Genomic DNA, 23,307 nt, shown 5'->3' on the forward strand with positions numbered 1-23,307 from the left:
TCTCCTCGGCCTTTTTTCCCTGGTAACACAGTACTGCTTAAAGACGACCAAAGACAAATGCATGGCAGCCCACAAAATCACTACAGTTGTTCCTCATGTCTTACAGAACATCAAAAAACCATCAATAAAACACAGGAGATACATTCCAGCTAGTTGAACAGGACATTTCTGACTTCCCTCACTCCATGTGTTCTCTCTCTCTCTCTCTGTTTCTGTCTCTCTCTCTCAAAACTTTCTCTCTTCCCAGTTCCACCGCAGAGACTTCACATATTGCAGCCATATGAGTAAGCCATGGCTGTCTCCACGGCGCGCACGCACACACAAACACACACACACACACACACACACACACACACGTGAATGTGTGCTGCTCTCTCCCGCTCCGTCTCACACACACATACGGGAAAGAGTTTTACAAGCAGAGGTTCTCTTTAGGAAGTCGTCAACTGTTTTGACGTTTAATAGCAGCTACGAACAAGGCTGTAAGATACAATAATATCCAGTGTCTGGAAAGAGGGAAAAATGTTAAAAGTTATAGATTGATCCATCGCTAGATCACATGTTTTTAATTCTCTTAAAAAAAAAAAAACAACTTGTTGAATGTTTGAAAAAGTTTAACAAAGACTCATCACTACATATAAGAGCAAATTATTTGGACTCACGACTATTTAAAGTTAAGAGCAGCTACGCACAAGGCTGGTGTGTGTTGAATCCGAGAGGAAAACATGAACGGGCAACATGGACATGACAGGAAAGCAAAGCAGAGTCTGGGAAAAATTTCCAACTAAATTAAAAGTTGATGTCAGTTTAAAGCACTTGATCCTGATATATTAAAGCAGCTTGAGATGCCATTATGAGTGTCAAAACTACCGGATCAAAATCGTCTGTCTCAGGTTGCAAAAAAAATGTTTTAAAGCATTAGAGAAACTTGATTATAACAATAAGAATTTGTGGAACTATTAAGAAAATATGTCACCATTATGCATTACAATTGTTAAAACGCTGGTTGAAAAAGTTACACATCGCAGAAGTTTGCAGGATATAAAACTTTAACTCTGAGCCTCTTGTACAAAACTTTTTGCTCAACTTTGATAACATTTTTGTAACTTTTGATTTTTTTTTTTTAAAAAGTATAAAAACAACCATTTGTGATAATCCTTAATTTTACAGAAGACATGCGGTTTACATAGCTGACTATCCACCATGCAATAAGTTAAGTGCTGAAAAAAATCTAAACAAATATTCAGCATTTACATCCTCAAAATTAGATTTGTGTTAGCATGCTGCTTGCTGCGAAACAAACTAAAACTTTAAAGTTTCATAAATCAGTTTCCTCCAGTGATCCCTTCACTTAAAAAGATGCGTGTGTAACTTTTCCCTCCAGCTGTAGCCGAGAGTAAAAACTTCCAAAAGTTGTCAGAAAACTTTAGTAACTTTGCAGATAATACTGGCAGCCAGAACTTTAATGGAGTTTAAGATGAACAATTTAAAACTTAAATTTTAAAGTGTTTTTTTTTCTTTTTAAGCTAGTGTAGCATTCTATCAAAACATCTGCTTGACATTGAAAAGCCGTGAAAGGACATGCTCTATATATAAAGAACTACAGAAATCGCCAGCAAAACCTATGCAACTTTTCAAGGTTATCCATTGAATAAATTAATTAACAAAATACAAACTTTTCAAAAAGTCTGCAAACAAATGCGGGGTCAGAATAAAAGTCTCGCAGGCCTGCTCTGCTTTAAAAAAAAAAAAATGACTGAGGTTATCTGTTGAATAAAAGTCGGTCCACACATAAGCAGTTCTTTAGGGGCCAGAATTGAAGAACTGTGAAGGACTATGTAAAAAGCTTCCTTGCAGTGTGTGCCTCATTGTACTGGCTTCACATACTCTGCTCTCCCCACAGAGTTGTCATGCCTACCCAGCTCCCTTATCTCAAAGGAACATCACAGTTTCTTACGACAGGAGGGGGGGGGGGGCTTTTTTTTAAAAAAGTTGAGTGGAAATGCAACTTCCCGGCATCACTTATAAAAAGTTCAACAACAACTACAAATACATAAAAGCGCCATATTTTGCCTTATAACTATAAAAGCTGATAGGAAAGGATGCGTGGGGATCTTTTACGACACATCCACCATGCGCTCGCGAGCCTCCTAACAATGAAAGAGGTGCAAAAACAGCGCCATATCGGCTGTAAACCACTTGACAAACACAATCTCTTTGATCCGGACTGTCACTACTTCAACACTCTTTAGCCTCGATAAACGAGTACCTTTCAGCAGTGAACCTCTTTCCCTCTTTTCGTGCGTCATTCGGAGCAACAAGAAATCTGAACTTGAGTATCAAGTTCGGAATAGTGATGAAAAAAGTTATCAATGAAAACAGGCGAAAAAAGTAGTAGCCACACGAGTGCAAGTGAGGAAATAAGCTAGCTCACCGGCTTCTAGCAAGTCAACTCAGGATGCCGCTTATCGTAAATTAATGCTCCCCCACCACAAAAAAAAAAAAAAAAAACACAAGACAACAAAACTTAACAAAAAAACACAAACCTACTTTGAGGCGACTACTCCACGTCCCCTTGGTGGTGGCTTCAAACTCAGTCTTAAATCAAAGCAGTCCCCAGTAGCCCCCCAATTTGTATTTGTGTAGCGTTTGGGTGTCCTAACCTAAATGTAAATTGCCATGTGAATTCAAAGCGGCGCTGCTCTTTTCCTCCTCTCTCATTCAGCAGATCCCTCTTTCCTTACCGACGCTGCTCAGGCCGTTAGTTACATAAGACGCAAACCGACTGCTGCCCGTCGTAAAACTACTAACGGCTAACAGAGCAATATTTTGTCTCCTAAACGCACCATTCATAGCCCGGCTTCCTTTTAAACACGAAAAAGAATGTGTCCGAGAGCATGCATTTCGCCATCTAAAACTCCAAATCGCGGATGCATATCCCCCCCCCCCCCTCGTTTACAATGCCACTGCACCAACTAGTAGAGAGGGCTGTGTGTGCATTTGTGTTGTTTCTTTTGGGTGCTGCTTACCTGTTGATCAAAATAAGCATTTTCTCTCAGTGTGTGTCTCTTTCAGCAGCCTGTTAAGATGGTGGCTGGCTGGCTGGCTGGCTGGCTGCTTCGTCTCTTTGTGGGGTTTTTGTTTGTTGATGATGTCGGACGGGGTGACAGTGTCTTGGCTGTCTCTTTTTTCTTTGGTCTGAGAGGGAGAGAGAGATAGTTAAGGCTTCACGGCAACACATTCAACTAACACCGACTGATTAGTGAGATTGCTCTCTGGTGTTGCAATATTCCGATCTTATAGTTTTGTTATTCAGCCGCCCCAGAGCCCGGGTGTGCTGGCCACAGCAAACCAAAGCAGAGCAGCTCGTTATCTGTTATATTTTCTTTTTTGTTCAGACTAGTGTTATCGCTTTGCTGTGACAGGACCTCTCTGCCTGTCTCTCTGTACGCTGTGGGCATTACGTCAGAGGAGGAAGACACAGCAGCTCTATTAATATCAAGAAGCCACCCGAAGACTGACTCTTAAAGTGACACACACTGTAATCTCACTTATTTACACAGTCAATGCTAAAGCAAATCAACTACTCCTCCAGAATCAAGAACATTGACTCTTAAAGTGACACACTCTGTATCACTTACCTAAACAGTTATTAAACCACACAAACTACTAAAAATCAAGAGCACTGATTCTTAAAGGGACACTGTATCACCTTTATTAAGTCCTTAAAACCTGAGCAAATTAGCTTGATTTTATTAAAAAACATGAAAAAAATGCAATGAGCAGATTAACAGGAAATCATCTGTGAAATGAAGAGAGAAAAATATAAAGAAAGAAAAAACAACTACAAAAACACAAACAAACGAACAAAGACAACCAACGCCCCCCCCCCCCCCCCCCCCCCCCCCCCCCCCCAAAAAAAAAAAAGTGCAAGAAAAAAAATTTAAATAGATACTCTTTCTGTAACATAGTTCTCATTATGTTATAATAATTAGAGCTATAGTTTTGTGGACAGTTTCCCCTTTTTTGGATATTTTTTTAATAATCTCTTTTTTTCATCTTTTACAGTTCTCTTGCATTTTACAGGACATTTCTTGCCAAATTGCTGATTTTTCCTACTTGTTTTTGAAAGAAATCAAATCAGAAGTTTGAATGCTTGCTGATGTCAATCCAGGTCTCAAAATGGTTTAATGGTTAAATGGTTATTTTGGTTGGTTATTAAACCAACCAAAAATAAATAAAATTGAGAACATTTGGCAAATTCATAAAGTGATAAATGTTATATATAGACATTATATAGACTATATATAGACTTTAGAAATACACTGACTATAAATATATAACACTTATTTATACAATTAATATTAAACGAACTCCACTACACCTCCAAATCCAAGAACACTGACAGGTGACACATTTTGCATCCCTTATTTAAAGTTATTAAACCAAATCAACTACTTGACTACAATAGTGGAGAAAGTATTCCTTTACTCCACTTTACTTTAGTAAAAGTATGAATACCACAAAGTGAAAATGCTATTAAAAGTAAAAGTCCTGCACTGAAAATGTAACTGTAAAAGTAAGTATAATCAGGTGTACTTGAAGTATGGCAAGTTTAAGTACCCAGTGTTAAAAAATCTAAACAAAGAAACCCAAACAAATGCATTAAAACTCAAAATTTTAATTAAAAAATACAGAATGACTGTTTATTAAAATGTCAAAATTTGCCAAATAATTTTCTGTCAATTGACCCTTTATAAGCTCGCCCCTTTGTGACACTCTGTGTCAAGCTGTCAGAGCTAGGATGAAGTCCACACTGTCACTAACTGTACTTCCAGAAGAAATATTTACAGTCAGTGCTAAACCAAATCAAACAGTCGTCTAAAATCAAGATCACTGACACTTAAGTGACACTTTGTATCACTTATTTCAACTGTTTTTAAACCTGATAAAGTGCTGCAGGGAGTTTTATTTTTTCAAGCCAACCTGGAAGTTAGCGTTGCCCTGTTTGCCTTGACAAAAGACTATGAGATTTTTTCCATTGGATTTTAGACTATTGCAGAAAATAAGCTCTGTCGCAAAAAAAACGTTAGCCTTGACAGAAGTAAAAAGTTAACATAAAGCTTTAAACAAACTACACTAAGGCCACATGACTTCACCACAATGAAGCCATGTTCACCTTGATGATGTCGTGTAGTGTCCTTCAGCCACATATAAGTAACCACCTTTTTTTAAGACAAAAAAAGCATCAGAATCAAAATTGGGATATCTACTGATGTATTTTATATTGTCGAACAAAACTTGAAAATATCTTAAGCTTGTGTTCCCGCACCACTTCCCTAAAATCAAGAACCTTGATTCTTAAAGTGATGTACTTTAATCTTATATATTTACACAGTTAACACTGAACAAATCAAATGCTCAACTAAAATCCAGACAGAGTTAAAGCGATACAAACTGTAATCTCACTTATTCATGAAGTTAATACTAAAGTTAAAGTGATGACAGCGTTAGAAAATGTGGTATGAATTGTTAATAGAATCAACTGCATAGCAGCTATAATTAAAGTCAAGAGAGTTGACTAAACTGAGACACAGTGAATTAATTAAAGGACCTCTGAAGTTTCATTGCAAACAAATTTTTGTTGATTGTCTCTCTTTTCGGCGAAAATACTGTTTATACTAAAGTTTTAAAAATGTTAAAGGCATTTTGTATGTTAGAAAAGAAAAATTCAGACTTTTTAAATGTTTTAAAATGCATTATTTTCATTAGTTCCATCTTCTTCTCTTTCAGTGTTGCGCTACTGCCTCAATGTTGGATTTCTACCATGGACTGTTGATATGCATTAGCATGCTCTCCATTAAAAAAAAAATGTGTATCACTCCACCCTAAGCTTGTAGCGTTCATGTGTGCACAGAGATACACGACAACATGAAACTCTTACAGCATGTAAACAATATTGGAACCCACTCAGCGCTAATGTGAATGGGACAAATTTGAGTAACAGCCATGCCTCATATAAACTTGTTACTTAACTGCAAAAAAGACAGACTAAACTAGCCATGTATTTGATTATCTAGTTTACTGTGCAGTTTGTTTGTTTTTTTGCATCAGGCTCTTGGGTAGTTTGACAGGTAGAATTTAAGACCATTTAATGAATCCATAAAACAAACTATATGCAAATATCGTTCTATAATATTTACAAGCAGTTAAAAATGAATATCAGTATTTCACTGCCTGAAAAATACATGGAAACTCAAGTTAAGCTCTCATAGCAGGGCTGCACCCATATCTTAAATGAAAACCTCGGGCAGTCGAATTTTTAAAAAATGTGTTTAATATGAAACAAATTTGATGTGGTCTCTCCTCTACACTCTAAGATCAGAGGTGCATACATATTAATAACTCTTATCTGGCATTGCTACCTATTTAACCAGAGGGCAAATGATACCAGGGCCAGCATGATCAAAAATCTAAATCAGTAAATGGATTTTTAAAATGATAATTTAGCCAGTCTTAGGCAGACAGAGCATTTACTGGGAAGCTCTGCAGATACAGCAGAGGTAATTTTACAACTCTATTGATATCAGCTCATATTGTCTTCCTCTACATCATTCCTGATTTGATGTTATCTTTGTTAAACATGATGGCTAATGACTGGACCCATAGCGGAGGCAAGAGTCCACGCTCAAAATGCAAAGAGGTTTTATCATTACTTTTGTACATTTCTTTATGCAGCTGTGTTTAAGCCCCGCAAAAAGAGACCTTGATTATTTACATGAAATCAAATATTTCAGCGAAAGTTGTATGCAATAATTAAGGAAATCAAATATAAAAAACATTAATTTACTTACATGACAAACACAAAGTAGAAGGGGTCAAAGACAGAACAAAGGAAGGAGGGCAGCATGTATCCCCTCTCATTAAAGTGAAATGATTGCAGCTGAGGAGGGCTTTTCCCTTCCAGGTAGCTGTGCTTTGTTTGTGTTCCCTTTCTCAGTTGTTACCATGTGACTCCCTGATTGGGAATTCTGATGATTCTTTTTGTGCACATCAGCTAGACTGCAGAACTAGTCAAAGGTCCAGTGTGTAAGATTTAGGGGATTCATTGGCAACTAGTGGTGAGGATTGCAGATTGCAACTAGCTGAAACTTTCTCCAGTTAAAATTTCTTCAGTGTTCATTGTTCAAGGTTTTGTTGTTTTTTTTTAGCTTTACCGTTTTTTTACCAAGAACTGAATTATCCACAGAGGTCTCATCCTCTTAAGAAAACTGGACCAGGTGATTAAAGCTGGTAAAAACACTAAATAAAGCAGTTTCATGTTGCAAATCAGTGTTTCTACAGCACGTTGCAACATGCCATTCGCCAAGCAACTATTAATGCATGCTTTTCTTACACCCTAACTATACTACCTGTGTGAGTAGCGCAGAACCTCTTGTTGTTATTGTTGTTGTTTTTCAGCACACATGTTAACAAGGTTAGATCAGCCACACTGCATGTGCGTGCATTGCTGTTCCGGTGCATCGCTACTGCTGCTAAGCTGTGGCACATCAAGAGAAATAGAGTCTTGCTGGGGGGGTTTTTCACATGCCGCATGTGCTTTTCAGCAAAAAAAAATAAAGTGAAAACGTTTTTTGGATCATTAAATTGACATTATACCACCTTTCACTACAGTTTCAATGTCTTCATCTGTCACAGACATGACAAAATACAAATATATCCTTTTTACTCAACCTTTCCTGGTTCAGTTTCAAAGTAAAAGCCCTCTGACAATGTTTCTGTGGACAGAATCCATTCATTTCTTAACAATATTTGCAGCATCATGTTGCTGACAATGTAATAGCTTGCACAGCTTCATTAATACAGTAGATCTGGCAGCAAGCAGCTTTGCAGCAATGACACTGTGTAGACAGCAGTTCAGCAAGTATGCCGTTACATGCTGCTTACGCATGCAGTGTGGCCTGGGCGTTATTCCTGATCCAGACATTTAGGAGGTTTTATCATGAGCTAAATAATTTGCAGAGGTCTATTCCTCTCCAAAACAAATCGACCCAGTGATTTAGACAACACTCTCATTGTGGAGGGGCTCCTTACTACAGTGGTCGATGCAAAAACGTGAATGGGCCTCATGCCAGGCTACAGTAGAAACATGGAGGTGCAACATGACAAACTCTATGAACGAGGATCTGCTCCCAATGTAGATATAAATGACTTGTAATAAGGTAACAAAAAAAAAAGATTCTTATTTCAGGTTATTATACACTAAAGAATACATTATATGGACTTTTAACAGATTAGTTCATTCAAACCACCTTACAGAGTCCTGAGTGCATGCAGATGTTTACTGTGGGTGGTTTGAATGGCAACCAAGCAACATAAGGACAAGATGAATGTTTTTGTTTAGCATATTCAGTAAAGCCTTCAGAATTTTTATGGTGGCCGTAATGCAAAAATAATCACAGAATAGTTTACAGGAATGTTGTGGGGGGACTGAGTGACATAAATAATGAATATGCCCTTGTTAGTTCGGTATGGAAACCAGGCTGTTGGCTAAGTCTCTCACCCTTCCCTTCCCTTCTCCCATTGCCCCATAGGGAGGAAGGGACTGTGAACTTTTTAGTTTCTTTTTCAAACACTGCCCTTCAAAAGCCAAAGGTAAGAATTTTTTGCTAACAAAGCCAATACTGCAGCCTCCAGGCATACACACTGCTGGATCCACCACCTCCTGAGTGGTGCAGGCTTTGGACAGACCACAGAGAAAAAGTCACATTGAAGAAATAATACACCTGCCACCTGCCGCAAGTCTTGCACATAAACCCCCCATTGATTTCCTTTTGAAATTTCCCATTTTCTTGCTTTCCTCCATTATTTTCTTCATTTCTTCATTTCAAAGATTGTGTACTCCTGTCCCATAGCTCCCTCCCTCCCTCCTTATTTGCAACTAATATTGTCCTGTTGGTGAAGAAAATCTTTTGTTTCTCACTCCCGACAACAGGAGGTGTATTAGATGATACAAAATAGTAATATAGTGATGACATATCTACCTGGGATGACACCCACAAAACTTTTTTATTTGGTGTTGTCACTTTCATCGCTGTGTTTGAATTGTTGTTTGTGTAATATTTTCTCAGCCTTCCTCAATGTTGTATCTGTGATATATGGATTCTTGATCTTTTTTCAAGGTATACTTGTCACATCCCTCCATCACTTCTCTCTCTTGATCTGCAGTCTCTGTCTGTGGCTCTCAGGTAGTCATAAAGGAGGACTATTAAGGGAGCAGACTTGAAAGCATTCATAACATTTTAGCTTATTGTGTGGTCATACAGACTTTTCACATTTTAACCCCAACCCTTGGTGTTAAAATGGCAAAAAGAAATTTTGTCACTCCTCCTGCTCCATCTTTACTGCTTCGTAGTAAGGGATGCACCAATCTGGGGCCATATTTAGAAATATATAATAATATATAATATAGTATACTCCAAGAGAGCTCCTAAATTAGCTTAGACATTTCTAGCAAGAAGTCCTAGCTTAAGAGTGTTTTAGTAAAATTCTCAGAGCAACAAGGAGACCAAAACTTTTACCTCAGAAAGGAGGTGTGGTTGACCCCATTGCCAGGTATGACACATACTTTGCAAAGATGTAATTGGTTGCCCTTTTTTGAGCCTTGACGGTGCAGACATCCAGTGGAAATGCAATAATGGCATCTGTGATCACAAAAACGGTGCTTCCATAGTCTCATATTTTGTCACAGCTCATTTCATTTCCAATGAGTGTCTACACCTTTCAGGTTCACCAAAGCATGTGTCTGTGACAACCAATCACACATTTTAAAAGAATGCTTCATACCTAGCAACAGGTCAGCCACACCTCCTCACTAAGGTAAAAGTTTCGGTCCCCTCTTTGCCCAGAGTTACTCTGAGACCTTTCTTAAGTCCCTCCTAAGTTAGGACTCCTTGCTAGATTTTTTAGGCTAAATTAGGAGCTCTGAGAAAATTCTTAGAATGTTTGTGAATATGGCCCTAGATCTGTACTTGATATTGGCCCACACCCTGAACTGAGGTATCTGAATAAGTGTCAGGAGAGAAAAGGTTTGATCAGATAATGCCTCCTCTACCCTACACACTATGGCTTTGCATTGGGTTTAAAACTCCCAAAAGTAGGATTTATTAAACTGAATTAATATTTTTCTAAATCCCAGAAATAGAGCTCTTTGAAAATGGCAGATAAATGTGTCTTTATGGATTCATAATACAGACTAAACTGTTTTGATCACTGCAGAATGCAGCATTTTCTACCGAAGTAAATTAGGAAGTCGTGCAAAAACACAATAATGGAAAGTAAGAAAAACACGATAAATGAAATTAACGAACTTAGACTTTGGAAACAGGCATAGTGTTGATGTTTCTTTAAAAATTAAGGAGTGTCCAGTATGGATCGAAATATCTAAGCTTGACACTCTACCAAAAGAAGAAAAGATAATAAAACTCCTAATATGGTTGCTGTAGTGCAATGACTTGTAGTAAACTGACTAAAAATTAGTATGGCCCCTTAAGACTCACATATCAGGCAAAATGATGTTCAGCATTCACAGCAGCAATGAAAATATACCCAATATATCTTACTAATAACAAGGTCAAGTGAAAAGAAAATCCTTTGAGTCCACTGTCTGAAAAACAAATAGGGAGAGTCCTCTGCAGCCTTAGATCAATGCAGTTTTCATCTTTATTGCCAAGCTTTGGATGTAGCTGGCCTCAATCAGGGAATACAAAGCGGGCGATGAATGAGTGTGTAAATACACAACAGCAAACCATATCCCAGTAATCAGCAATATGCATAATCCCTGTGAGAACAAGGGCTTTTGACTCAGCATAATTGCATTTTGTTATTTCGTCAGCATTAAATACTTTTTGTTTCCCCCAGTTTGTACACAAACCTAAGTAAAGGCTTGAAAAAACTAATTATACAAAAACATGCAACACAGATGTACAAAATACAAGAATATGTGAACATGTCCGTGGTACTTAACTGATTAAAGGTGATTCAACAGAATCTGAAAAAACAAACACAATATTCAAGAAGAATCTCTTTACATCGACCTGCTCCTGTTATCTTAAAAACTGATAAAATCTGCTGGAAGTCTGGACTGCCCAGTCTATTTCATAAAATAATATCGACAGTAAAATATCCATCAAAAGGCATAGCGTGTTTTTCTGTTAGATTATGTAAAATTATGATCCTTTCCACAGAAGAACAGTAAAACTTAAATAAAACCACAGTGACACTGTGACAGACTTCAAGTTTGCTCCCTGCTGTTTAATGGCCCTTTGAAATTTAATACTTAATGCTCCTTTATATCTTTCCTTTGATTCTCCATAATTCAAACAGAGAGAAGGACACAAAGACACAAAACTTGACTGGCTATGAGACAGACTGATACTGTTCATAACAGGTGTTTAATGACCTGGTATGACCTTCTCTATATTGAATAATAAACACCTTTCAAGCCTTTTTATGTCATATATGATGGTTTAGTGCCTCGCTGTCTTCCTGTGCTATATGTACTAAATCTCTATACCCTTGGGAATCTGAAGGACCATTTTAAAGGAAAAGGTTCTTTGGGGATTCTTTGTAAGACAAAGGATTCCATTAGGGAACATTTTTTATTCAAAGAATGTAAGAAAAAGTTCTTAAAGGATTGCTGAAATAATTGGTGTTCAAAGATTCTCACCCACAAATATTCCAATGTTTACTCATGTTTCATATTCTATTTTCAAATGGACATCTGGATCCATTTTTATCAATGACTTGTTTTCTGACAGAATTTTTTGAATGTATTCAGTTCTAATTTAGAACCAAATTTTTTGTTTCCATCCTTACAGCACCCCTCTATCTATCTATCTATCTATCTATCTATCTATCTATCTATCTGAGTCATCTTCCATGCTTAGTTTCCTACATTTGTCAACTTATTTTTTTTCTCTTTCCACACCAGTTTGTCTGGAGGGAGCTTGCTGATTTTTTCCAGTTGGTCAGTGTGGCTCACTGGCAGACGCCTGTCTTGTAGACAAGCAATTACTTAAACAAAGAGGTTCCTTCAGCCACTTTTCTTCTGCAACTGCCTGCTGTTTCTCAAAACGTCTTCTTCCATTTTCATATTTAAATATGTCTGTTTGGTCACTTTGTTTTCATTGGTCATGTTGAGGTATCTAGCAACAGGAAAGACTGAGAATACCAAAGTCATCAGGTTGGACTCAAAATTTGGACATTGCCTTTACATGGTCAGTACCTTAGCCCTCTGACTCACCACCATCCTACTTTTTCCACATTAGATTCATTGTTTGTTGTCAAACTCATAACCAACTCATACTTGTGCTTGCCAAGGTAAATCCATTATTTTTTTATAACTCAGTCATACCCATGACCCATAGATTCCCATTGGCATGAAGTTCACTGTTTATTTAAGACTTTATTACCTAATTCTAATAGCGATATGAATCTCTAACTTTGGCATCAGAAAACAGAAAACTGAATAATAAAAGGAAAACATTAGGTAAAAGTTTAAGAAATACACCAACAGAATCTTTTCAAAGCTTTATGTACTGTATACTTAAAATGCTTTAATAAAAGCTAGTTGTCCTTCAGTTTGCATTAAATTCATTACGAGTAGTGATGCAAATTTTTTACATTGGTGAAAATATTCCTGGTTTCAATAAATGACAATATTTTTTATTTAAATCAGTTACGAGTTAAATTACCCTGTTGTTACAAAATATAAAAACTCTATATTCAACATTAATTCCTTCATTGTAGGAAGAAATAGAACATTGGAAAGTCCAGATAAACAACTATCAGCCAGGCTGCAACTTTTCACCAAGCCTTCCCGAGGCAAGATTCATTCTTTCATGTTCAATTCTTGCCAAGTGCTTTATCTGCAAGCCGAGTTGGACACACAAGCCAAAGAGTTTAGTCAGGAAAAAAAAGATGACTACACTGTGGTGGTCCAGCAAAGAGATTGTTGCCAATATCATGACCACAACCATCATGATCAATGGAAGGAATGAGCCAAAAAACCCATGGTTACAATTTCTATGTAATTGTGCCTTATCACCACAGAAAAGGAAAGCATGTGTTCAGGGTCTTTCTTTTGGTCAGCTTTTTTTACCCCTGCAGGGATGATAAAAGGCAGTTAGTTAGACAAAATCCTGTGGTGCTTCAACATCACAGCTGACTTTGCCATGAAGTCAGCAAGATATGGAGGACTGCGGAGTCTCTCAAAATAAGACCAATGTGTTTGACCTTCTATGGAAGATGCAAGAAAATCTCTATCTAGATATAAACTGCCCTTAAGTGAAGGAGTATTTTTCTGATCAGATTACATATCTTTGAACACAGACCCTGAGCCACAATAATGTCAGGTTTTACTAAAAGTGCATCAGTACAGAACATCCAGAACAGCTCTTCCCTAATCCCAGAAGCCACTGCATACTGTCCATCTGACTTCCTCCAACAAGGAATTTAGAGGGTCTTGTGGGGAAAACTTGTTGTTATTCTATTGGGAGGGGACCCTGCTATGAAGGTGGCCGGTAATTAGACAAAGTATTTTTGGAGGATTTGAACATTCTCCATGAGGTTGAGATAGATTCTCTGCTGGAATATGTCAAGAAGGTCACTACCAGCCAATTAAGTATGAATGTAATTTCTGGGAACTACACTCAAACTGGACAATTATGAAGAGCAAATTTTTCCATTTTTTTTACAAGTATTTTAAAGTATTTGAAAGACAAAGAAATGCATTAGTAACAAACATGCTGCAAATAAAAAATATGCTGCAGAGAACCACAAAGAAATGCATTAGCAACAAACGCACTGCAAATGCATCAACAATTCAAAGTCAACTAGAATTACAGCCAGGTTTTTGTATGTCTCAAACCATTCAAGTCACAGTTACAGTTTACATCCATGTCTGTGAAGACAGTGAAGTTGACCTTAAACCTTTTGGATATAAAATGCCATCACTTTGTCATGAAACTGTGAAATTTTGTCATAATTAGCATGTGAATTCTTGAGTTATGGCAAAAAACATGTTTCATGAGGTCACATTGACCTTGACCTTAGACCTTTGATCACCAAATTTTAATTTGTTCACTCGAGTCCAAGTGGACATTTGTGCCAAACCTGAGGAAATTCCCTTAAGGCCTTCTTGAGATATTGCATTCACGAGAATGAGACACATGCAAGGTCATAGTGACCTTGACCTTTGATCATTTTATTTTTGAGTCTAAGTGGATGTTTGCGTCAAATTTGAATAACCTCCCTCAAGGCGTCCTTCATATGTAGGGTGTGCCAGAATATGACAGACAAGGTCACAGTGGCCTTGACCTCTGTCCACCAAAATCAATCAGTTCATCACTGAGTCCAACTGAAATATTGTGCCACATTTTAAGAAATTCCCTCGAGGCATTCTGGAGATATCCTGTTCACGAGAATGGGACGGACCGATGGACAACCCAAAAACTTAATGCCTTCAGCCATGTTTTGAAAACAACAACAATGAACGCCATCCATCCATCACTTTTGACAACAGGGGTGCTATGACATTTGCAAATCTACTGAGACATGAAAGTCTAACTACATACATGCACAGAAATGTTTAGTAATTTATCAAATAAATAAGCACAGACACTAGCTGATATAATGTTTGATATTTTACAGTGTGATCTAACATGTTGTTGTGTCGGTGTCTCAGCAGCACGTTAGTCACTGGGCTTTGGCCCCATAGGCAAGCTGAGCTTTGTGAGATGGCGAAGCTTGTGTAAGAAATCTAATGACAGTTGCATCATACTGTTAGTGTGGTGCTTAGCTGGAGGTGTGGCTGTGTAATGACTTTTCACTCTACCAGTCACTGAAGACTGAAAAGTTTGCTGCTGTTCTTATATAAAGAGCAGCTCCTATAATGTTGAATGCCGTCATCCTGATTAGGTGTTCATGCATATACGTGCCAGTTTCAGTGCAGAGAGATGCTGTAATAAGTCACAAAGCCTTTCCAGCACTGCTTAAGGATAATGCCTATGATTCAAGTTACAATGTGTTTCTTTGCACCCTACCATGTTCTTTTAAAGACAGATCTGGAGCTGCAAATGAATATCACTGAAAGCTTGTCACAGCTTCACAGATGAGCCCTCCTCCAATGGAGAGGAGAGGAAAAACATTTGGATTATATTCCTGGGGTCAGCATAACACTGGAAATGGAAGTGGCCAAGAGGGCTGATTCATCTGTGCGGCAGGGGTCCGGCTCCCACAAAATGATTCGGCTGATGGTGAGACCAATCCCCTGATGGAACTGAACGCCCTCCCTGAGGTTAACATGATGAGCCTGCCCACACTCAATATGGCTTCTATCAATGACTGTGTGGTGTGAGAGGCTATTAAAGAGGAAATCACACCCAAGGTAGGTGAAATGCTAGACCCTGTGTCTTTTTTAGGCATTTTTTTTTTACAGGGGCTTTATTCTGTTAGTAGAGTATCATGTGGGTTTTTGTGGCCACAGAAAATAGGTGTTATTATAAAATACTCTGTGTTAATAGTAATAACAAAAAGATTTTCTGTCAAATATATTTTATTTCTTTCTTTCTCTGACTATAACTGTAATTTAATTACAGCAGTGGATGGTCAACCCAAATGCCAAAGTAAATGTTAAAATTTTACATTTCTGCAAACCACACATGCATGTTTCATTTGTAGCAGATAAGTTGTAACTTTGTGTTTCTTTACATTTCAAAATTTTATTTCATATTATGATAAAGTTGTGGTTAACATGTGGTTATGTATGGGCACAAAACCACTTAGGTTAGGGTTAGGAAAACATCATTTTTTGACCTAAAATACCAGGTTTGGTCACTATACGAGACTGGAAATGTCCCTAACTCTTGTTAAAAAATACCAGGTTTTTAAAGCCTTGACGAAGACTGGCAGAGTTCAGAACATGGTGGCTCTTTTAATGATTTAGCAACTACAATAAAGGCTTTTTAATATAATCCTTTCTCATTTTCTACATTTTTTGGAGTGCCTGGATTGCCTTCCTGTGTATCCTGTTGTTTCCTGTTCTCCATGAGCACCTGACACAGGTTGTTGATCTATGTTAACCAGCAGTAGTGGAAGAAGTATGCAGTTTCTTTACTTAAGTGAAAGTACTCATACCACACAGTAAAAAAAATGTCTTTACAAGTAAAATCCTGCAATGCAATTGTTACTGAAGTAAAAGTATGTAAGAATAATAAGGAAACCGCAGTTCAAATATTAAGAGTACAAGTACCAAATGCAGAAAAATCTAAAAAATGAAATAAGTACACAAAAGCTGCTAAATTATGAAACTAAAATGTAATAATAAATACAAAAAGACTTAAACATTTATCAGAAAGGTTGGCAATTAATTCTCTGTCAATTTAATCAACCAATAATTTCAGCTGTACTTGTATAAACTGATTGGGAATTAAATTTATGACGAAAGATCATATTGTAAGCACTACTTTTGTTTTTTTTTGTTAAAAAATCTTAGTAATTAAGGCTGTCAGATAAATGCAGTGAAGTGAAAAGTAATTTTTCCCTCTTAAATGTAGTGGAGTAGAAGTATAAAGAGGCATGAAAAGAAAACACTCAAGTGAAGTACAAGTACCTACAATTTGTACTTAAGTACAGTGCTTGAGTAAATGTACTTTATTAAATTCCACCTCTGGCAACCACCCATGTCTCTTTTTTGTTTGCTAGTCTCGAACAGCAGTCTTAAAGAAAGTTAGATTTTTTTAAAGACTTTTAATGCCACTTGGAATGAAAGTTAAAAGCAATTGACAATAACCAAAAGTTGAAGGAAAAAAACTTGAACCAACATCAATTACTTAGGGCCTGGGATTATTTTGCCTAAATGTTTACTGTATCAAATAATGCAACTTTTTTTAGCTTTTTTTTTTTTAAAAAGCTAAAAAAAGTTAAGTTAAAAAGTTAAATGATACCTTGGTTGTACCTTGTAATTTACTTCAAATGCTGGAAAAAATTAAACTTTCTAAAATGGAACAAAACAATGAACATATTATATTATCATAAAAGTGTGAGGAAGTAGGTTTGCATTGAAAAACGCTTCTTCAGTTGTCATATGGAAGGTTTGTTGGTTCCTTTATCCTGATCTGGGTGATGTTAATGCAAGTGGCATTCACTAAATTTAAAAAAAATTACCATTTTAACATTACCAATTATTGGGAGATTTTAAAACACAACATGAGATTTAGCATTTATTAGACTTTTTTTTTTAGATTTTCTTACCAATCAAAATGCCTTAAAAGGCCTTATTTTTAGATAATAAATAAAATGCCTTTTAAGACTTGATGAAAAGCCCAAAAACAGTAGATATTCTTGAAACTAGAAATAGTACAAAAAAGACAGTGCTCTTTGGTGAAGGATGTGAAGAAATCTGGAACAAACAGGAAAGAACCAAGGCACTCGTCTTTGGGGGAAAAAAAGTAAAATACCTTTATTACATTGGCAGGTTTTAAAGGTATATCATAAAAAAACAACTACCTACCTTTAGAACCTGCCAATGTAATTAATGCATTTTACTTTTTTTTTTCTAAAGATGAATGCCTTGGTTCCTTTCTGTTTTTATAGCCTTTTAAGACTTTTTAAGGGATCTGTGGAAACTACATGCTTGGAAGCCATCTCGACTAGGCGTCACACCATCTATCATTCCCTCCTTCTTGTGAGAAACTTCGCTCATATACATTAAATCTGAACGATCTCACTTTATAATTGTTGATATGATACATATTAAACATACAAATGTAAGATCCCTGGTTTGCAGAAATGTACATGCCTAAACTTTATTCTGTCAACTAGGCTGTTTTTTTTTTTTTTTTATCACACTTATTTTATGCTGTTGGTATGAGCTGAGGATTTAATCACATCTTTTAAATGCAGTTATTTAGGACAGTGAACAAACAAGTGTTGCCTTGGTACTAAGGAGATGAATAACACAATGCAGCTCATATTATAAGTGGATGAGGTGTGCTATCTGTCACTTGTTTTGGATCACGCCTGAAACAACCAGTCCATTCAAAAAAAAATATCTTGAGCTGACTCATTTTTTTGTTTTCCAAGAAGGTGGCCAACTACAATAAAGGGAGGCGTAGTACCAGGAGTGGCCCCTTCCAGCGTGGCAAGCCCATTAAAATGATACTCCACCCAAAATCTCTGGAGTGTCAAACATTCAACACTATGTGGGCATGAAAGGCGGCTGCAAAAGGTTGTCACTTGCTCCTTTGTTGAGAGCGGCATTATTGTAACCAACGGCATTTGACGTGAGCAGATATTAAAAACTTTTTACAGTGGCCTTTCAAGATTGGTGGGGTCATAAAAGGTGTCTCACTTCATCTTACTGCTCATGAAACGTCTGTCTGTGTGAGAGCTTTGTGGTTTTGAAACAAGCAAACACTTTGAGGGAATAATCTCCACACCATGGGGAGCGTCTTGTAAAATGGCCTTGGTCATTATGACCACCCAGAGCACTCGCCTGGTCTAATGACTCTCATGAGATGGTTTCAGCACTGTTACAAATCCACCCCCTTGTGCCAAACACTGCAGCATATAGTTGTTTTCAAGCATCTTTTCTTATATCAAAATGTAAATCTAGCAAGACAGAGCAAGAAAAATATCTCCTTTTTCCTTTGCTCAAACTGATTGATTGATGTTTTGCTATCTTGTGCAGGTTTGTGCACTGACCTGTGCAACCCTGCTATTTTTTTTTTCCTTTATGTGTAGGTTTAGCCACAAAAATCTTTGATTTATGACAAATGTATAGAAATTTTTATACAACATGCACATATATCACAAACTGAGCTTTACAATTCATAACCATTTAGTTAATTTAGTTATAGATCTTACTGCAGCCCTATTCGAGGAGACTGGGTTGATGAGGAACATATTTTTGAGTGAGAAAAATCTTTTTTTTTTTTTTTTACATGGGCATCTAAAAATTCTTATTTGTAATGCTGAGCTGATTTTTCCTCTTATACCCGAAGGGCATGTTGCCAGCCCAATATTGACGTAGTTGTGTCAGAAACAAAAGTGACTTCAAGGTGCAAAGAATTCAAATACATTGCTCGAGCAGAAAGACATAACAAACAAACAAGTTTATCGTCTGATGTTCTGCAACCCTAAAGGTGCTAGACAAAGAAGCCAAGGTTATGTATAAACCTGTGCACAAACAAAAGCAGTCCTCACTGCACACTGTGAACAGCTCAGGTCTGATCGAGAAACGCTTAAATAATGTATTTGGATAACTTTTGTCTATGAGACCATGCACTTTCTGCTGCGTGGATGCCATCTCGTCTTAATTGTAGTGAAAATATTGTTTTACAGATTCTTAACCCTTTCAAACCTGGAGTGACATGACTTTTTTGTGCTTTCAAAATTTGAACCCTAAGAAAACTGTGTAAAAAGCTAGATAAAATTATATTATCATCAAGCACTTTTTTCAGGTCTTTTCCTTATTTGTTTGCTTTTAGATTTTTAAAAAATTTTCTCTCTTTTTTAAAATTTATTTATCTATTTATTTATTGCCTTCTTTGCATGTCTTTGAAAGGAATCAAGACAATTTGCTTTCAAAAGGTTAAAAGGGAGTTTTAGTAAAATGAGAGATGATTATAACACTGGAGACATTGTGCCAGCAGACAGAGTTGACAGTACAGTGATAAATAAAATAAATATGAATGAATAGTTGGGTCAGTGAAGCCCAAAATAACACGGGTTAAACTTTGTAATATTTGTAATTTGGTATTTTATGTTAACCTAAAAAAAACTGAAGAGTGTCAGAAGACAGTTTCATTACTTTATGACTTATATGATGATGATGATGCATTCACTGAAAATGTACCGTAATAAAATATTATTTTTCATTTTGACAAGCCATGACCAGGCACACCACCAAACCTATGAAATGCATTTCTCCATCCAATAACACAGGATACATCTTTGTGTTTGTAATGTGCATATTTTTCACCTGATGCAAATCATTTCACATGAATATTCTTGTTATTTTGTGGTCAAGACATGAGGTCATGCTACAGTACAGACATTTATAACACTAGATACAGCAATTAAAGTATTCTGCATGATTATGTTGCCTTGTTGGCTGCAAAAGTAATGACTTAAAGGTGATACTGGCCTGTTCTAAATGTCAAATGAAAGTGTGATTAGATGATTATATTATGTGTTTTATGTGAGTATCGTTGCTGTTTTTAAAATGTCAGATGTATTCAAAATAAAAATGGCAATATTGTTATGCACATATTTAATTAAAAGCATAAATAGTTCCTTGCAAACCTGAGGTTATTATAGCAGACTGGATGGCTGTTTACTGAGAAACAAAGAATCATAACATATCTGTTTTCTGAATATAAGTATGGCGCTGCAGGAAAACACACGTCTTATGTCTAACAGACTGAACACACACACACACACACACACACACACACACACACACAAAACATTATTTTGTTTAACCCTTTAAAACCTAACCCTTTAAAACCCATGATTGGCTTGACAGTTATAAGAACATTCACAAAAAAACAAGCAAGAAAGAAAGAAAGAAAAGTAAAACAAACAAAAACAAAACATGATCTCAAGAAAGAAAAAAAATAATTTATGTTTTATGTTTTTCTGTAACATAATTTAAAATATAGAATTGAGAGATTTATAAATTAAGTTTTCCAGAGATGTTTCCCCTTTTTTTTAAAAAAAATCTAAAAATCTAATGATCCTCCCTTGCCAATATTCTGATAATTTCCTTGTAACCTTTTACTTTTCTTTTTCAGGACATTTAATGTCTTCTCCTGTGTTTATGACAAAAATCAAACAATTTTTCTCAAGTTTCAGAGATTCAAATGCTGGTAAAAGGCATGCGATTGCAGGACAAGGAAACTGATCTTGATATGGATGTTTAAGGGTAAAGTTTTTTTCAACATATGAACAAAGAAACTTGGTGATAGATGAGCTGCTAAATCCTTTAGTTGCTGTCATAAAAAAGTGTAATTTAAGTTACAATTTTTTTGTACAGATTTCCTTTACGTAAGATATCTTTGAATGAAGGGTTCAAGTCTGTGTGTAATAATGCAGTGATTACTCCCTGTATGTGTCTTTTAAATTAGTCTCAACGATTTAAAATAGTGTTATTAAATAATGCACAAAAAACCACAAATCTATATTGTAGCACACACCATGACTGACTTAATGCACGGTAGTTATGTTAAATTAAGAAGATTTATGTCAACTTTTGGCTTCTCTGACCACAAAACCTGCAGGAGCAACATAGGTGGAAACACAGCAACTAGTGATATAATTTTGTTTTGTTGTTGTTATTGTTTTTATATAAAATAAAGCTTTGTACAACTTTTAATGAGTTGGATTTAACTTATGAAACTAAAAGAATTAATGCAAAAAATAAAAAATAAAGCATGAATCTTAGGTTGCTTGGTAAACCCTCACAAATATTGCCTTCTGTTGCATTTCGAGCCAAATTTAATATATTTTATTATATTTTTGCAATATTATACTTTGTATATGATGTAGATCAGATGAAAATAATATTTTAAATCAGGGTAAATATATTAATCTAATCACAGACAGTGACTGTGTGAGTACCGTGGCTCTTGGAAATGTATTACCGTAATAGAATAAGTATTTATTCACACAATGTGTCTCTCATGATACATTTTCGAGAGGCTCTTGGCTTTGAGAGGTTTCACTTTCAAACTCATCCATCATAAACACCCAGATCAAATAAAAGTCGCCCCACTGAGTATCATAATATCTGGATATCTGCTGCTCACCTGCAGTAAAATCAAGAGTTTTGTAATTATATCACTGGAATTTCTCTCTTTTCTTTCTCTCTTGCCCGGAATGATTTCTATAAAATAAATTTATACGATGAAGTAGCTGGAAGGTTTTAGGAGATTTCACATAAAGCGAGACGAGAAGCAGGAGAAGGGGGAACATAAATGTGTGAAAGAGAAAAAAGTATGACGGAGATGCTGCCGAATGGAAAGCATAACTTGTGAAAAGTAAATCTGGTTTCGGTTTATGTGCTGTCCGACCGCCTGCTCTGTCCATATGTCAAGTGTAACATTTATAGATTTTACATGGACGCTTCTGCTCACAAATCAACAGCCCGTCTCTGTCTTTCTCTCCCCCTCTGTCTGCCTTTCCATCTCCTCACTGTCTTTCTACTTGCTCCCATTTTCTCAGTGTGTCCCTCGGCTCTTAGACATACGCTGGGCAATGACACACACAAACACACACACACACACACACACACACACACACACACACACACACACACACACACACACACACAGAGAGCCTCTGTGTCTGGACTTAGATGAGATTTTAAAATGTTGTTTTGAAACTTTGAGGCTTTTAGTAAAAGTCCAGATATAAATCTATGTTGGTCCCACAGTGACAGATGGCATTAACCAGAGAGAGACAGAGAGAGCTCTGGTTTGGAAATATATAAAGCTTTGTTCTTTGTGTCCTTAAAGCTTATTAATTTGAACAGAGGCAAGAAATAAGAGAGTGACAGCGACAGCTTAGAGTTCGAGAGATTTTTGTGCCACTTTTTAAACTTGAGCAATAGTATCAGTTTATTCAAACTGATGAATGATGGTTGAAACGCAATCTTTTGCTCATATAAAAATGTAATACTGACTGTATTTAATTATACATGTAGATGCATGGGGGTGCTCTAAATTCTTAACTGAGCTGCTCAAAAGGCCAGGAGCCAGTTGTAAAAATGATATGTGCGCACAATAACCAAGTGAATGCCTTTTTCAACTAGTATTTATAATTGAAGAATGTAAGAACATACGCATGTCAGTCATTCTTCAGGCCTACACACAGTTTTAGCTGCAGTTAATATGATGGTAAACATGAAATATAAGGTCAGAGATTTAACCTTACAATACAACATTGTTTCCAGGTTGTTTGCCAGTTTCACTGATTGTGTTATTATTTTTACATGCTGCACAGCGTTGTGTTAAATTTTAATCATTTATAAACTTTCTTTTAAATTATCTATGATTTATTTTTCTTTTTATTTACATCTGAGCCATAATCTTTCTTTCTGTTATTTAATCTTGAATAGTGGCACACTTTTAAAGTCATTTTTAACCATAGATTGTAAAATTAATGGATGTAGCTACCATGACATCACACGCTAGTTTCTGGACCCATTTTGAAGCCTCGAGTTCGGCATTTTTGGCCATCAAT

At 36.4% G+C, this 23,307-nt stretch overlaps 1 protein-coding gene across 3 annotated transcripts in view; it reads right to left on the reverse strand.

Moving 5' to 3' along the window:
- trps1 (trichorhinophalangeal syndrome I) overlaps positions 1-3,429 on the reverse strand; it is a 154,505-nt gene extending 151,076 nt beyond the window's left edge. Inside the window, exon 1 of one of the 3 annotated variants that reach the window (XM_042506122.1) lies at positions 3,030-3,429. The gene's annotated coding sequence lies outside the window, so the exon portion shown is untranslated. Of the gene's footprint in view, positions 1-2,546; positions 2,876-3,029 lie in introns of those variants that run through there. The other 2 variants (XM_042506123.1, XM_042506124.1) reach the window with 2 other exon arrangements.
- Between the last annotated feature and the right edge of the window lie 19,878 nt (positions 3,430-23,307).

The sequence above is a fragment of the Plectropomus leopardus genome, chromosome 18, assembly GCF_008729295.1.
Source record: "Plectropomus leopardus isolate mb chromosome 18, YSFRI_Pleo_2.0, whole genome shotgun sequence".
Taxonomy (NCBI): domain Eukaryota; kingdom Metazoa; phylum Chordata; class Actinopteri; order Perciformes; family Serranidae; genus Plectropomus; species Plectropomus leopardus.